This window comes from Pleurodeles waltl, chromosome 4_2 (genome assembly GCF_031143425.1).
Source record: "Pleurodeles waltl isolate 20211129_DDA chromosome 4_2, aPleWal1.hap1.20221129, whole genome shotgun sequence".
NCBI classification, from domain to species: domain Eukaryota; kingdom Metazoa; phylum Chordata; class Amphibia; order Caudata; family Salamandridae; genus Pleurodeles; species Pleurodeles waltl.
In genome coordinates this window covers 100066576-100082016 of record NC_090443.1, presented here as the reverse complement: position 1 = coordinate 100082016, position 15441 = coordinate 100066576, and positions in this window count along the sequence as shown.

Here is a 15441-nt window from a genome sequence, read left to right as displayed (position 1 = left end):
CTGACAATGGGATACAATTTGTATCTACAGAGATGTGCCATTTTCTGAGCAGGTGTGGTATCAAACACATAAGAACTCCGCTTTATCATCCCCAGAGTAATGGTGTTGTCGAACGCTTCAATCGTGTGCTTGTTGAGTGTATCCAAGCAGCCATTAAGAGTAATGTATCTGTGAGACAAGCTATTAAAGAATTGATTTGGTCTTATCGCACAACACCACATGTTGCTACCAGCAAAACTCCTTTTGAATTAATGAGGGGTAGGATTGCGACGACAGAATTATGTCCTTTTTGGATGGTTGAGTTATTTCATGAAGGGAGTGATCTTAGGGAGGCTTGGCAGGCGGCAAAGGTCAATTCTGATGAAATGGGTAGGAATAGGTTGAAAGTGACACTAAAAAAAAACAATGATCTCAAGGTTGGTGATTGGGTGAGAGTTAAAGATCCCTTACTAGTCAGAAAAGGCTTATCGAAGTTTAAAGAACCCCAACAAGTCCTGGAGGTGTCTAAAAATGCTGCCAGATTATCTGATGGGTGTTGGTGGGGTATCACGCGTTTGGCTTTAGATCCCAGTGTTCGAACAAGGGGTGAGCGAGAAGGTAATCAAAGCAGTAGCAATGAAGTTGAAGTTCACAATTCTTCTGAATGTGTAAAGAAGGATTTGCACAGTACTATTTGTAATAGGAGTAAGCGAGAATCCTGCAGGGAATCCCGCAGACCTGCTAAGTTCCGTGAATATGTTATGCCGTGAAAACTATTGTAATGGTTAACATTCATTTAATAAGTTGTTATTTTGTACATTGTATTATAGCGCATTAGTTTCGTTTTTTTCAGGTCAATGTTATTGTTCTTTTGTTTTCATTTGTTAAAAGAGAATTGTTTAATTATTGAAAGGGGGGGATGTTGTGATGTGGCTTGGAATTCATGTGTGTCATGTGGAATGCTCTGACGGAGCTGGATGTGGTCTGGACATTCCACATGACACCTACGGATTGGAGCTGGCGTTTCTCTTTCCTCTGTGCCCCTTTTACTTTACTTACTAAAAGTTGGATGTGATGACAATAAATCATCTACCCACCTTAATCTCTTTCGTCGGAGTCGTCTTTTCAAGTAGCCTATCAAACCCTGACATTTTTTTAAACGAAACACCCAGAGGAGTCCAGGGACGTGTGGCTTGCGTGGCTCCCCCAATACTTACTTACCTAGACCCCTCTGCAAACCTCAAAATTTGCTTTAAATAAGCACATTTTCCTCACTTTCCTTTGTAGGATCACTGCATTGTCACAAATGTCCTACCACCCAGCGTTCCCCCCAGTCCCACAAGTAAAATGATACCTCACTTGTGTGGGTCCCCAAAGCACAGTCACCCTAAAAATGGATAAAAGAAAAAATTGTGCTTATCAACTCGCTGTGCTATCCCCTCAATCTCTACACGTTTTTTGCCTTTTCCTGTTGTAGGCACCTGGGCCACCCACACAAGTGAGGTTCATTTTTATCGGGAGACTTGGGGGGAACGCTGGGTGGAAGGAAATTTGTGGCTCCTCTTAGATTCCAGAACGTTCCGTCACCAAAATATGAGGAAAAGTGGCGTTTTTGCCAGATTGTTAGGTTTGCAAAGGTTTCTGGGTAACAGAACCTGGTAAGAGCCCCACAAGTCACCCTATTCTGAATTCCCCTAGGTGTCTAGTTTTTGGAAATGTCCAGGTTTGGTGAGTTTTCCTAGGTGCCGGCTGAGCTAGAGGCCAAAATCAACAGCTAGGCACTTTACAAAAAACAGGTCAGTTTTCTCTAGGAAAATGTGCTGTGTCCACGTTGTGTTTTGGGGCATTTCCTGTTGCGGGCACAAGTCCTACCCACACAAGTGAGGTACCATTTTTATTAGGAGACTTGGGGAATGCTGGTTGGAAGGAAACTTGTTGCTCCTCTTAGATTCAAGAACTTTCCATCACTGAAATATGAGGAAAAAGTGGCGTTTTTGCCAGATTTTGAGGTTTGCAAAGGATTCTGGGTAACAGAACCTGGTAAGAGCCCCACAAGTCACACTACACTGAATTCCCCTAGGTGTCTAGTTTTTAGAAATGTCCAGGTTTTGTAGGTTTTCCTAGGTGCCATGCCAGTGGCAAGGGCAGTGCAGGGGCCCCCAGGGGCCACACGACACCCGTTCCCGCCATCCTGTTCCTGGCGGTAAAAACCGCCAGAAACAGGGTGGCGGGAAGGGGGTCGGAATCTCCATGGCGGCGCTGCTTGCAGCGCCGCCATGGAGATTCAGCCCATGCAGGGGAAATCCGGCGGGAAACCTCCGGATTCCCTTTTCTGACCGCGGCTTTACCGCCGCGGTCAGAATGGGCTGGGAAGCACCGCCAGCCTGTTGGCGGTGCTTCCGTGGTCCCCGGCCCTGGCGGTCTTGGACCGCGAATGACCCCCTTAATCTCTAAAATTGAAGATATACCTTGGCAGCCCCCATACCTTTTGGTCACTATAGATGTGGTGGCCTTGAAGACGTGTATCAACCATAAATTGGGACTCAGAGCATTTAGGCATTCCTTTCGAGATGAGGCCACCCATATGTATGATCACACGATGATGTTGTTAGACATGTTGAATTTCTGTCAAAGTAACAATTTCTTCATTTTCAGTAACAAATGGTATGGACAGATCACCGAGACTGCTATGGGCAGTTGCTTTGTCCCAAGTTTTGCCGGCATTTTTATGGGATGGTGGGAACAGCAATATATTTGGACTGATGAGAATGAGTTTTGGACAAGACATTTAGGCGGTCATTCCTACCCTGGCGGTCCGAGACCGCCAGGGTAGGGTACCGCGGATGCACCGCCAACAGGCTGGCGGTGCATCCAGGGCAATTCTGACCGCCGCGGTCAGAAACAGAAAACCGGCGGTGTACCGCCGGTTTTCCGCTGCCCAGGGGAATCCTCCTGCGCCGCCATGGGGATTCCGACCCCCATACCGCCATCCTGTTCCTGGCGGTTTTGGCCGCCAGGAACAGGATGGCGGTATGGGGTGTCGTGGGGCCCCTGGGGGCCCCTGCAGTGCCCATGCCAATGGCATGGGCACTGCAGGGGCCCCCGTAAGAGGGCCCCACCATGATTTTCAGTGTCTGCTATGCAGACACTGAAAATCGCGACGGGTGCTACTGCACCCGTCGCACGCCTTCAACTCCGCCGGCTCCATTCGGAGCCGGCTTCCTCATTGAAGGCGCTTTCCCGCTGGGCTGGCAGGCGGCCTTCTGGCGGTCGCCCGCCAGCCCAGCGGGAAAGCCAGAATCACTGCGGCGGTCTTCTGACCGTGCAGCGGTGTTCTGGCAGGGGTACTTTGGCTGGCGGCCTCCGCCGCCCGCCAAAGTAGGAATGACCCCCTTAGCTCTTTGGATAAGATACATCAATTACATTGTTGTCATTTGGGATGGTTCTTTCAGTCTTTTACATGACTTCTTAACATTTATATCATGCAATGAGATAACCTTAACTTTTACCCATCAGATACATCAAAGCACAATTTACTTTTTTAGATGTGCATATAGAGATTCAAGGAGGTAAAGTGTGTATGCCTTCATCGCAAAGAAACAGCAGGCAACAGTCTGTTTCATGTACGAAGTCACCACTCAACTAAATTGAAATGGAGTATCCCCTATGGGGAACTTCTGATGACACAATTGTAGCGATACCAAGGCTTATGAGAAGGAAGAGGCCATCATGCTGAATAGGTTTCAAGCAAGAGGGTATCTCAATAAGGTACTTTTGGCAGCTAGAGACAGAGCAAGAACGGTTCCCAGGAAGGATCTTTTTTATCAAAAAACCCAAAGCCTCCACTAATGAAGGGAGGGTGAGACTGGTTACCACTTGCAATGCAGAATCAAGGAAAATCAGCAGAGCGATCTCAAAGCATGGGCATGTGGTTAAAACTCATTCCATAATTGGTAATAAGTTCTCGCCATAGCCTTTGATCACTTATCCCAAGTCTAGGTCAGTGAGAGATATGTTAGTTCACAGTTATATAAAGTCAGATCTCAAACAGAGTGGCTGACTAGTGGAAAAGAGGGGTTTTTAGAAGTGTGGAAAATGCAAAGCATTTAGGAGTAGTAGGACTATGAAAACTTATTTGATGCCCAATGGACAGATCAACAAATTGATTACATGTAACAGTGATTTCTGTGTATATGTTCTTGAGCGCCCATGTGGTTTATGGTATATTGGGACCATTATCTTTCCTGTTAAAAAACGTATTTTGGAACACTTAAGGACAATCAAGAACTGTGACCACATGTATCCTGTTGTGAGACATTAGGAACAAGTAACTGCTCAAAATCCTGACACACTTTCCTTTTTTGGTATTGATAGAGTGGTGGTGTCGACAAGACGAGGCAACAGGGAAAGGAAACTTCGGATAATGGAGTCTGAATATATTGTGTGTCTCAACAGCAAGGCCCCGATGGGTCTGAATCTTGATGAGGAACTTTCTGTATGTATTGGTTGATGCTCTTATATCATGTAGCAATGAGTACTGTAATTGACATAGGGGTATTTTCATTCTGGCACTTTTGAATTAGTTTTTTTTATTGTTTTTTCATTGCTATTTCATTGTTTATTCATTATTTCCTATTTGTTGTTTCTTTTGTGTATAAGGATGGTTATGGGCATTTTTCAATTTGTTTTTTGTATTGTAGAGTTTGTATGTGTCCTTAAGTACTAGGTTCCATTGTATATAAATATGTGTGGGTGCATTGTGATTACATTTTAGGAGGAAGACGCAATGACCACTTGGTTGATACATACCATGATGTTTGGCATTTATAGAAATTTTGAATACAGATTGTGATGTCTTTATATTTCATTTGTTATACTCGATCGAAAAGAGTTACATGATGTTCTGTTCATTGATAGTGTCTTGCTAAAACGTTTTTTAGTTTTTTTTAATACTAGTACAAAGGAATAGCCAGTTGGTTAGCATGCATTTGTGATAATGTATTTAATTAATGTCAATATTAAGCACATGAATTTGTATATAACTTGAAAATGGCATTATGTCCAAATTGTATAATATGGAAAGGAAATTATGGGATTGATTAACAATAATGAAATGGCCACTGGTCCGGTACACCTTAAGTGATTTTTGGTGATTTTTGCTAATTCATGTTTATTTTTTGATAAATTATTTTGGAATATATAGACATTTACATTACATAATTTGAACATAACCTTATTCTCCATTAAGGGGATATAGACATAATGCCAGCTGGTTGGTTTGCAATTGGGTAACTGTACTTTAGGATTAATATATTTTTTGTGAAATTTATAATATGTCACTATTTTGTGATTTATTTAAGAGGTGATCTGTAAATCATAAATTTGAGTGATCTTTCCTCCTTTAATTTGTAAATAGGTTATAGTCTTTTTGCTATTTTCAATGAAGTCCATTTGTTTTTAAGGGTGGTGGTGCACTCAGTGTTTACACTGGCTATGAGAAAGATCTCTTTCGAGCCGAAACAAGTCGCCATTACATTTTTCCTTTTAATATAATAAGCCTTGGAGTGCGAGTTTGTAAGTACCCGCGACAGCGGTAGTTTCGCTGTTATTGTTGAACCCTCAGCTGGGTTCCGCACCTCGCACGGACCCAGCTATGGTGAATGTAGGAGAGAGAGAGAGAGAGAGAGAGAAATTATTATATATATATATATGCCCCCATCCCTTATAGAAGAGCTAGTAGAAAGAGGGAGCAGGATATTTAACTATGCAGATGACTGTCATCTCCTATTCCAGCTTTATAGCTTTATACTTCGGAACAACTAGAGGTTCAGTGTAGGAGTATGATGAGTTTTATTTGTAGCTTAGTGAGAAAAAAATCACTTAAAATTAAAAGCAGAAAAGACCGAGCTTGTGGTGCTATGTAAAAATCTAGTGCTGTGGACTAACATCTTCTGTCCACTGGACATGAGAACGCTGCCGGCCCCGAAACTCGTAGCAAAGAGCCTTGGGATCACTATTGACCAAAATCTGTCACGTAGGCTGCATATCAGTGCAGTGACCATTAAATGTGTGTTCCCATTAAGAACAATCAGAAAAATTCAAAGTTGTCTGACTGGACACCGTGAAGTCTCTCATGGCAGCTGTTATTGGCACAAGATTTGACAATGCATATAGCATCTATCTTGGTCTACCTGATAGGGGGACAACTGATTCAGAATGCGGGAGCCAGATCGATCTTCAGATTACCCCACAGAACACATATCTCAACTTATCTTAAGGATCTTCACTGGTTTCTTATGAAGCAGCGAGTTACATTTAAAGTCTGCTGCTTAGTCTGCAAGTCTTTAACCCCTCGGGTGCCCAGGACGTAACCGATACGTCCTTCACCCGGCCATTGGGGAAAGCACTAGCGCTTCCCCAAGGGCCTCGCTCCCATCCCCACCTCCACCAGGGCAGGGCTGGAAGGGGAATTGCTTCTCCTTCCACCGCCCCCCCTTTCTCCCATCTAATGACGCCAGCGCGCAATTGCGCGCTGACATCATTAGAGGCCGCCCGACACGCTGGAAGCCATTTGCTTCCAGCGCGCTGAAGGAGGAAGAGATGAGTTTCTCTTCCAGCCTGGGGACATTGCTAAAAAAGAGGCATCGGGGGAAAGGAAAGGGATTTGAATCGCATCAGTAGCAGGAATGCCCACTAGGCACCAGCGATTTTGTTTGTGTGTTTTTTGTGTGGGGGGCGGTCCCTTGGGCAAGAGTCACTCCCCTAAAGCGGCATAAGGTTTTTTTCCATTTCTGCCCCTCTTGGAAGTAGATCTGCAGATTATTTTTAAGCCACAGTGACGCCAGGGATGTTTTGCGCTTTGATTTTTTGTGGGGAGAAAATCACTGTTGGGCAGTTGGCCCCAAGGGGGGCAGAAGCCACAAAGACACCAGGGAGTTTTTTTTGTTTCCTGTGGTTTTTTTTGTGTTGGGGTGCCCCCTTTGGCAGGGGTTGCCTCCAAAAGGGGGCAATGCACTGTTAGGCGGTTCTGCCCCGCTTGGGGGCAGACCGGCCTATTTCTTTGTTTTTTACACCCATCTGCACCCAATGGGGGGCAGAATCCACTTCGCACCAGGAATCTAGTGTTTGTGTGGTTTGTGTGGGGGGGTTGGCCCCTTGGGTAAGGGATTCATCACAGTACTGGTGGCCATTTCTGCCCCCTTGGGGGCAGATCGGCCTAGTCTTTTTTGGCCCATCTGCCCCCAGAGGGGGGCAGAGACCACTAGACGCCAGGGAAAATTTCTAAATGTTTGGTGGCTTGGCGTTTGTCAACTGGCGAAGCATTTACATTTGTGATTATAACAGTTTATTTGTCCTTTTTGTTCTAGTTCAAAACTTTTGCTTCCTGTGCAGTGGCTCGTTGCGGTTTTGGCAATGGTTGACCTGGGGTTTGCATAGTTGCATGTTTTAGGTAAGTAAATCAATGTACTCCAAAGGAGTATTGTTGCCATGCATGAATGACATGTTTGTATATGAGGAACTAAATGCAGGATTGTGGGTGAAATTGTCCGTAGATTTGTGCACAATGATATTTGTGTTGTCTTATGTATAATTTGCTGTGATTTTTTCATTCTAGTGGGATATCATTGGTGATTGCTGTGTCTGTGCAGAGTAGTTGCTGGTGAGTCTAGCTTTTTCAAGCAAGTGAGTGGTATACTTTTTGATTACATAACTCTTTGTGATAAAGCCACACTTTGTTTATTATTTATTGTAGGCAGTGCTGGTTGTTGTTGGCGCATTTGTGAAGTTACTTTTCTTAGAAAGGATCATGGCTAGCCGCAGGGTGACCACTCAGCAGGTTGTTAGTATGCTTTTTGAGTTGTCTTCTTATCATTATTATGAGAGTGACTCTGCATCTGAGGCAGAGGAGGAAGAGAGAGATTCTGGCAGTGAGTTTTCTGCCCGAGAGTAGCCTTCTGATGAGGAAGCCACTCTCAGTGCAGATGAAGGGCCTGTTTTAGAGGAGGACACTGATGTGCCAATGGTGCAGCAGCCAGCGGCTGAAAGGCTTCGCACTGGAAGACCTGAACTCTGGGTTGCCCCAAACATGGAGCAGCCACAGTTGCCTGCTTATACTGGTCTCCCAGGGTGTAGAATAAATACGGAAAACTTTTTGCCTGTCAGTTTCTTTAAGTTGTTTATGTATGAAGTATTTTTGGAAGAGATTGTTGAGCAGACTAATTTGTATGCGGAGCAGTGTTTGAGGGACAATGCTGCCAGACTTGAGTCTCAGTCCAGACCTACCCAGTGGATTCCCACAAATCTGGAAGAGATGAAAAAGTTATTCGGTTTGACTTTTTGATGGGGTTGATAAGGAAGCCGTCACTGGCTTCTTATTAGTCTACTAGTCCCTTGATGGCAACGGCTATATTTCCTGCAACCATGACTCGTAATCAGTATTTGCTTCTTCTTCAGATGCTGCATTTTGTTGACAATGCTTTAGCTTTGCCACGAGATCACCCTGATTGTGACCGTCTTTTTAAGATTAGGCCTGTCCTTGATCATTTTGTAGATTGGTTTTCAGAGGCCTATGTTCCAGGCAAAGAAATAAGTGTGGACGAGTCTTTGGTCCCGTTCAAGGGTTGTTTGGTTTTTAGGCAGTAAGGGCCAGATGTAGCAAAAATAAAAATTGCGACTCGCATTTTGCGAGTTGATGCGACTCGCAAAATGCGAGTCGCAAATTGGAATGCCAGAAAAAAAAGCGATCCGATTTTGCGACTCGCAGCCGGACTCGCAACGCTGTGTGCGAGTCCGCAGTTTGCGAGGTCGCTGTTTGCGAGTGTGCAAAAACGAACTCGCAATTAGCGAGTGGGTGTCGCAAATTGCGAATACCTTCAAAATTGCTTGCAGATGCAGCAGAACACTCCAGAAAGCATACCAGAACACTCTGGAAACACTTCCTGGCACATGATGATGGCATCACAGCCAGGAAGTTAACAAATACACCTGGGAGGAGGGCTCAACAGTGAGCAGTGTCTCTGCCACTCACAGTAGGGTGCTGAGGAGTGGTAGGCACAGCACCATGGACGCAGCAGGGACCAGCCAGGCTGGCAGGAGGGGCAGGAGATCATAGATAACAGCCAGGACAGATTAATGTGGCACATGGCGATAATGTGCCACATGACTGGTTGGCATTTTCCTGCCCATGGACAATTTCAACTTGTATATAGTTTCTTCATGACATTAATAAAACAGTTATTTTTGTTCCACTTAACAAATGGTTAATAGGTGAGTATGGTGGGAGTTGACACGTACCGTCCAAAATATTGCGTTGCAATATGGTCCCGTCTCAGTCTGCCTTGATTAGCTAGACTCCTATCCCCATGATGGCGATGTGGTTGTTCTTGCTCTTCATCATCAGGATCTGGGTCTGCAGGGGTGAGAGGTAGCCCACGTCGGGTGGCTATGTTGTGGAGGATGGCGCATGCGACCACAATTTTGAAAGCGGTAATGGGGGTGTATTGGAGGGCGCCTCCACTGCGGTGGAGGCATCGGAATCTTGCCTTCAGCAGTCCGAAGGTGCGCTCGATCAGGTTCCTGGTCCTCTTAAGCGCACTGTTGTATTGCCTCTCTGATTCAGGGTGTTAAAAACTGAGTCATGATCCAAGGCCTGAGAGCATATGCACTGTCACCTGTTGGGCACAAAAGTACACGGTTAGGAAGTCCAGATTGTCGTGCACAGTGACCTGTGTGTATGTCTGCAAGTGTCTGTGGCTCTACCTAGGAGGTAACCGTCTCCAAATTCCTCACGTTCCAGGCGTTGATGTATCCCACTATGCCTAAAAATGTATGAGTCATGGGTACTGCCAGGAAACTTAGCTACGATGTCCGTGATGACATAATGGGCATCACAAACAACCTGTATGTTGAGTGAGTGGGTACACTTCCTGTTGCGGAAAATGTGTTCCAGATTAGCAGGGGGGCATATTTGAATGTGTGTCCCATCTACGCACCCTATGACATGAGGAAAGTGGGCAATGCGGTAAAAGTCCAGCTTGGTGCTGTTAATTTCTGCCTCATTCCTTGGTAAGTATATGAAGTGAGACATGTGCGTGACTAAGGCATCTAGGAATGCCCTGAGGAACCTTGACACTGCACTTTGGGATACCCCACCTGCCACGGCAATGACCCCCTGATAGCTCCCTGAGGCCAAGAGGTGCAGTGCGCATAGTACTTGCACATGCGTAGGGATGGCGCAGCCACGCAGAGTCTTGTGTTCTAGCTGTGGTTTCAGTAAATCTATTAATTCTAGAATGGCTGCGCTGCTAAGGCGGTATTTGTCATAGATCTCCTCTTCAGTTTGCTGAAAAAGAGTCTGCCTGGTTCTATATATCTTCTCCTGTCTGTGGCCCCTCCTCCTCCTCTGCTGGGCTGCGTAGACTCTCCTCCTCACTGCTATCAGGTATATCTCCGCCATCGTGAGTAACCCAGATGCCTTCTGGGTCCCCTTTTATACTTTGGTGATGGTTACCACCTGCTCTGAGTTAGTGGTAAATGGGATATGCAAACTGGGCTTTTTGCGACTAGTCGCAATTTGCGAGTTGCAATTGCATAAGGTTTGCGACTCGCAAATTGCGACTTGCAATTTGCGGGTCGCAAAATGGGGTCGCAACGGATGCGACTCGCAAACGGGTCCCATTGCTGTTTGCGAGTCGGAAATGGGCTTTTTGCATCCCATTTCCGATTTTGCACTGTCGCAAATTGCGAATCGGCCCGTTTGCGAGTCGCAAACGTTTGCTACATCTGGCCCTAAATTCCTAGCAAGAGACCACGGTATGGAATTAAATTGTATTTGCTGTCTGAAAGTAGTATAGGATATGTTTATAATTTCCTGGTCTACACTGGTAGGGATTCCAGTATTGACCCCGTTTGTCCTTCCACTTTTAGGAGTTAGTGAGAAGATTACGTGGGAACTTGGTAGACGACTGTTTAACAAAGGTCACCAATTGTATGTAGATAACTTCTACACTGGAGTTCAGTTATTCAAGGAATTGTTCAGAGTGGGCACTGTTGCTTGTGGCACAATCCGCTCTAACCGGAAAGGCTATCCAAGGGAGCTTGTTTGTAAAACACTTGAGAGGGGACAGTGCAGTGCCTTGCAGAATGATGAGTTGCTAGCACTGAAATTTGTAGACAAGAGGGGTGTGTACATGCTAACTACCATCCATGATGGGAGTACTTCACCTGTATCTGCTTGGGGTCAAGTTGCTGAAGTGCGCAAACCTGTGTGCATTTTAGACTACAATAAGCACATGGGTGGGCAGTGTTGATAGAGTAGATCAGAGGTTGGAACCCTACACTGTTTTTCGTAAGTCTTACATTTGGTATAAAAAGTTGGTGATTCATTTGTTTAATCTAGCAACTTTTAATGCTTTTATTGTGTTTAAGGATTGTTCCCCTGAGTAAAGGATGAAATGTTTTAAATTTCATGAGTCAGTGATAGAGAGCCTTGTTGTGGTGGATCGATCATGCAAGAGTTCCTAGAGCAGCAGTGGAGCAGGATGTGGCTAGACTGAAAGATCGCTACTTTCCTGATCAGATTCCTCCCACACCCGAAAAAGACTTTCTGCTAAGAAATGTAGAGTCTGCGTGCGAAGAGGTGTCCGGAGGGAGACTCGGATGTACTGCCCCGATTGCCCTTCAAACCCTGGGCTATGTGTGGCCGGATGTTTCAGGAGTTACCAAACCAGAAAGAACTTTTGGAAAATACCGTGAGCGTAAACTGCCTGTTTCATATTTTCATATGTTCAGTTTCACGGTTGGCATTACTTTCATGTATTTAGTTAGAGCTTTTGTGTTTGTAGTTTTGTACTTACTTATAATTAGTAAGTGGTTTCTTTGTTTAAAAAAAAAAAAGGGATGGCAGTGTGCTTGGAGTGGCGCTTGTCTGGCGGTGTATATATTGACTTGCTGTTGGCCACTGCAACACACTGCCAGCCAAGTGCCATTCCACACACTCCCATCAGCTGGTGTGATTGCTGTATCAGGCATGTGGGCATATGAAAGTGATGGGCCCTTGAATGGCGCTGTCTGTTGATGCGAGTGTTGTAATGTGTCGGGCCCGCTGCTGGCGGCGTGAATGGTCTTGTGCACCTCATGTATGAAAGGTGTATGAATGGACTGTAAAGCGGTTGGTGCCTTGACGCAGCTTTACAGCTCATGAGCTGTGAGTCATTGGTTCAGTTTTGTGGCCTTTCAGTTATTACCAGTGCATATCATTTTTATGAAAACTCTTGTTAATAAAATGTTATCTACTGAACCATCACTTACCCTCGTGCCAAATCCAACCAGTATGTGTGGTAAAAATGTCAAAACCTGCTCCGCTGTAATCAGGCGTCCCAGCACACCTGTGACATGCTAGGTGTCTCGGGTTGAACCCCGATGATGAAGCATGCCACCAACTTGGTTGGTGGGTGAGGGGTGTTTTTCACATAAACTAAGTGTGTTTCTTTTCATAATTTTAATGTTTGGAACATCACAGAAAGATGTAGATACATCAAAATGATCTATTACAAAACTGCCTCTTTTTTTGGGGGGGGGCACCTGTGTTTTTGGTCCTAGGTGTGGCCTTCATCGAGGGAAGTGTTGTCATGTGGCTTGGAATTCATGTGTGTCATGTGGAATGCTCTGACGGAGCTGGATGTGGTCTGGACATTCCACATGACACCTACGGGTTGGAGCTGGCGTTTCTCTTTCCTCTGTGCCCCTTTTACTTTACTTACTAAAAGTTGGATGTGATGACAATAAATCATCTACCCACCTTAATCTCTTTCGTCGGAGTCGTCTTTTCAAGTTTGGCAACGAGGATGGGACGGAGTTCGTGATCGGCCGCCGATTCCGGTTTCTCCTGGTTTTCCATCTCTGCGTGAATATATATATATATATTTTTTTTCTGCCGGTTCTTTATCAGTCCTCAGTGGGTTTTTTTTGTTGTCCAACACTCGAATTTTGGGGCACAGAGTGGTTTTTGGCTTTACCGTTAATTAACGGTATCCTCAGCGCGAGCAGTTTACTGCTAGGCGCGTGTGTACCCGTTCTGCTCTCGCTCGTGTGTGTGTCATCGCGCACGTCTCAGCGCTTTTAGGCTTAATTCCCTGCCTTCAGCGCGTATTGGTACACACGCATTTATGCTTCTAGGCTGATTTTACTGCCTGTAGCGCGTTTTTGTCTGGAGTGAACGCTGGACTCTCCTGGACCCTCTGGTCTTCGGTGGATTGGCACTTGCAGGAAGAACCGGAAGGCGAATAGAAGAAGGACACAGTTTGGGATTTTCCTGGTCATCAAAATAGAAGTAGGACTGCTGGGAGGAATTTCTATAGGGAAAATAATCGGCCATCTTTCTTTGGACTCTTGTGGATACATAATTATAGTTTTTTTTTTTGCATTATTTTTTTGTTGTTGTTGTTGTTTTGTCTGCCAAGAAATGCAGAACGTGTTGCCACCGTCACCTTTTTTACAGGATCCAGGTGATCCTCCTCTGGAGTGGAGATTGTGGCTGCGCTCTTTCAAAGCCTATTTAGGAGCTATAGATGGCAACAAATTCAAACCTAAAAGGAAACAAAGTTTAATGTACTACTATTTGGGTGTGGAAGGACAGAATATTTTTGATCATCTACCAGTTTACGAATTACGTGAAGATGATGAGTTAGATGAGTTTGAGATGGCTGTCGCGCAGTTGGACAAGCATTTCACTAAGACCAAGAATGTTGTAGTACATAGATACAAATTCTTTACCAGGGCGCAAAATCCTAATGAAAGTGTGGATTCATTCATTACAGCATTAAAAGTGTTAGCCGCTAAGTGTGAATTTGAAAACTTTACTTCGCAGTTGATACGTGATCAACTTGTAGCAAGATGCTACTCTAAAAGAGTTCAAGAAAAATTGTTAACGTGCAAGGATCCATCTTTGGACAAGGCCATAGACATAGCAAAGAGCATTGAGTGTTCTTTGGAGGATGCTAAACAGCTGGAATTGTCTTTATCTAATGTTTCTGTTTCAGGTGCAGTCATGAATACACAGAGCAACGATCACAAGAAACAATTTCGTCCTGAGAAAAAACTAGATTTTATTCCACCTTCGAAGAACATCTTATCTTCCAAAGTCAACCAAAGAACTATGTGTTACAGGTGTGGTTCTTTGAACCACGTTTCTTCTTTCAGGAATTGTCCTGCGGTCAATCAACAGTGCAGGAACTGTAATAAACTGGGTCACTTCTCACGTGTTTGTAGGGGTGGGAAGAAGGGCAGTGTTCGTTGTGTGCTTGATGCGGATAAGGAAAATGTACAACAGGAGGATAATGAGTTTGTGTTAGTTGTTAAGGACAATATCTCATCTGTCAGCAAAATGGTAATAGATCCTGACATTGAAGTGCTTGTGGGTGGTGTTCCTGTAAAATTATTAGTGGATACTGGAGCATGAATTACAATTGTCTCATTAGAGACGTTCAATGAGTTTTGGAGTGAAAAAAAACTTTTTCCTCCTGACGTTACTACATTAGCTTTTGAGGGAAGCAAAATTGATTTGGTTGGGTATTTTTGGACCTCACTGTCCATTCTTGGTGAGACCGTTCATGGCAAAGTATATGTGGCAAGAAAAGGTATTAATGTTCTGGGTTTGATTCATCAGGCTGATTTCAAATTAATCATAAAGCCAGGAAGGGATAGACCTGGGTCTATTGACAGGAATAATACTAATTGTATTAAAACATCTTCTGAGGTGGTTTGTCCTTGGCAACGGAAATTTAAGGAGTTGTTCCAGGACAAGTTAGGAAAAATAACTAATGTCAAACACACAATCAGGTTGAAACAGGGAGTAGTCCCCGTTAAGCATAAACTGAGAAATGTTCCATTTAGTGGACACAAGGCTTGGTCGCCCCACTCACTGCTGCCGCTCCTGCCTGCCTTTGCCGCCTCCTGCCTGCAGATTCCTTCGCTCGCTGATCCTGAGAATTTCCCGCTGCTTCTTGGTATTTCCCGCCACTGTCTCCCTGCGGCCCCGCCCCCCTGTGATTCCATTCGCCGCCCCGCTCCCGCCACCCAGCTGCTCCTCCCTCCCGGCTCCTTACTTAAGGGGACCCTAGGGGATCACAGAGTGTGACCGCTCAGCCCTCCACAGGGCTTGGTCGCCCCACTCACTGCTGCCGCTCCTGCCTGCCTTTGCCGCCTCCTGCCTGCAGATTCCTTCGCTCGCTGCTCCTGGGAATTTCCCGCTGCCCGCTGCTTCTTGGTATTTCCCGCCGCTGCCTCCCTGCGGCCCCGCCCCCCTGTGATTCCATTCGGCGATTCCATTCGCCGCCCCGCTCCCGACACCCAGCTGCTCCTCCCTCCCGGCTCCTTACTTATGATGCCCCCAGAGCGACCGCGCGCAGCGGGAGCACCGACTGAGCCCGTCTGCGCCCGTCCGCGCCTGGACCGCGCCCAGCG